The sequence below is a fragment of the Elephantulus edwardii genome, unplaced genomic scaffold, assembly GCF_000299155.1.
Source record: "Elephantulus edwardii isolate Elephantulus edwardi_28Jun2011 unplaced genomic scaffold, EleEdw1.0 scaffold00123, whole genome shotgun sequence".
Lineage (NCBI taxonomy): Eukaryota > Metazoa > Chordata > Mammalia > Macroscelidea > Macroscelididae > Elephantulus > Elephantulus edwardii.
The window spans coordinates 3608072-3610964 of NW_006399873.1; positions in this window are offsets into that span (position 1 = coordinate 3608072).

Below are 2893 nucleotides of genomic sequence, written 5' to 3' on the forward strand. Positions count from 1 at the left end.
GCTTGGCTCCACAATCAACACTCTTGGCACCAGTAGCCAGGAAATTAAAAGACATATTGAGATGGGAAAATCTGCTCTTAGGGAACTCTCCAAAGTACTGAAGAGCAATGGTGTCAGTCTGGAGACTAAGGTGCACCTGGTGATACAGGCCATTGTCTTTGTAATCAGTTATTAAGCATCAGAGAGTCGGACAATGACTAAGGAGGTTAGAATGAGATTGGTGCCTTTGAGCTTTGGTGCTGGAGAAGAGTATTCAATATACTATGGACTGCTAAGAAAACAAACAGGTTAATCCTTTGGACAGTTAAACTGGGCGGCTCTTTGGAGGCAAGGATTCTGAGGCTTCATCTGACATATTTTGGACATGTTGCAAGGAGGTACCAGTCCTTGGAGAGGGACATCATGCTTCGGAGGGTGGAGGGACAGCACAGGAGGGGCAGACCCTCTATGAGGTGGATTGATTCAGTGACAGGGATAATCGGGGTAGGTATGTCAGAGACAGTGATATTGGCACAGGACAGAGCAAAGTTTAGGGATGTTGGATATAGGTTGGCTATGAGTCATAAACGACTCTACAGCACATATCAGCAACAACAACAACAACAATATTTAAACGGCTCATAACACTGTTCTTTTACTGTGGAGCAGCTGTTGGCCTCAAACTGCATGCCTTCAGGACTATACCAAAGCCACTTGCCACTAGGCCACCAGAGCTCCCTGTATTTGCCAATAGCATCTTTCAGTAATGTGATTCCATGTTTAAATTTGTTTTTCAGTCCTCTCAGCTTTGGAAATACAGAACAAGTTCTTATGGATGATATTGAGAAGAGTTGGAGTCCAAGAGAACTTAATTGTGCTCATAAAAAACCTACACATGGACCAGAAGGCTGTTGTGTAAAGAGAGCAGGGGAATACTGTATAGTTATAATTAGGAAGGGAGTTGTCAGGGTTGTATTCTCTCTCCATACCTTTTTAATCTGTATATTGAACAAATCGTTCAAGAAGATGGACTCCATGAAGAGGAGTATGACATTTGGTTTGGAGGAAGATTCACCAATAACCTGCATTATACAGATGAGGCAACCTTGCTTGTTGAAAATGATGGGGACTTGAAACAACTATTGAAAAAGTTCGAAGAATGCAGCCTTTGGTGTGAATTGCACATCATTTTCAAGAAAACAAAAATTCTTACCACTGGACTTACAGGCAATATCATGATGGATGGAGAGGAAATTGAAACTGTCAACAGCTTCATTTTACTTTAATCTGTGATTAATACCCTTAATACCAACAGTCAGGAAATAAGAAAACACATTGCAGTTGGAAAATCTTCAGTTTGGTACCCCTCCAAATTATTGAAGAGTAATAATGTCAGTTTGAGAACTAAGGTGCTTCTCATTTAGGTCATAGACTTTCCAGTAATTTTCCATATTTTTTTCCAATCACTTTTAGGCCATAATCTTTCCAATAACTTTCTAACACATCAGAGAGCTGGACAAGGAATATGGATGACAGAATAATTGATATCTTTGAGGTGTGGTATTGGCAAAGAACACTGAACATTCCCTGGATGGTCTAAAGAACAAACATATCTGTCTTGGAGAGGGTGCAGCTGGAGTTCTCTTTGGAGGTAAGAATGATGAGGCTTCATCTCACATACTTTGGGCATGTTGCTAGTGGGGGCTATTCCTAGGAGAGATACATGATACTAGGAAGAGTGGAGAGTATTCAAGGAGAGGAAGACCCTCAACCAGGTGGATTGACAGGGAGAGACTTCTGCAATTGGCTCTAGTATGTCAGAACGTTTGTTTATAAGGTCACTAAGAGTCATACCCAACTAGACAGTACCTAATAACAACATCAATTAGTATATGAGAAGATATATGTAACTATTTAAAAGAGAAAGAGGAGAAGGAGTGTGGAAGGAAGAAGAGAAAATCATGAGCACAGCAGAAATTCATGAGGGAATGGGAAGGAAGAAATAGCTAAGGTGCAATAGAAACTTGAGGAGATGGAAAAATAGAAGTAACAATTCAGTGGAAAGTAAGCATATAGAACACAATTTACATAAGTGATTGTATAAACAAAATGTACATTAATAACAGTATATATTAACAATTTCATAAAAGTAAATGAAGGTATATATAAATAATGAACTTAAGAGATCAAAACAAACTCCAAACTATAATTATTATTAGAGACAATAGTAGCAGATTAATAAGCCCTAGTTGATGTCATGAACAGGTTGTCAAACACAGCTAAAAATGTATATTTGTGAAAGGGTAAAATAGATGAGTGGAAACTTGGAAAGAATTAAATCCTTATGTGCATAAAACAGTTTTTCCAATAGAGATTTTAGGTATCTTTGTATCCACTGCTGCAGGACCATTCCAGGTGCCAAAGATGACAAGAGAGTTTGGGACAGAGATGGGTCAGAGAACTACAAACAGAGAAAAACTTTCTCAGTTTTTTGCTAGAAAAACTTCCTTGAGATCCTTTCCATCCCTGTCTCATCCTGGCACAACTGCTTAAGTTGGTGCCCCTGATCTCACCACATCAGATATTAAGGAAGAAATTGGACTTCAGGAGACAAGGTATTTTAGGTGCTTGTAGGGAGTAGAGGAAGATACTGACACTTCTCTAGGGAAAAGTCCCTCCCTCCATTTGGGGATCCTTGCCTCCACAGCTGTGGGGTCATCCTGGGTGCTAAAAAAAGGAAAGTTAATTTGGAACAAAGAACTACAAGCAGGAGAAGGATTTTCTCAGCTTCTCATCTGGCCTATTGAGCTGCCAGAAATACAACTGACTTGAAACCTTGCTGGACAGAAACTGCTGCAGAAGAGCACTTAGTCTCGCACCATTCAGTCACTCCATAGACAAAGGAGGACAATAT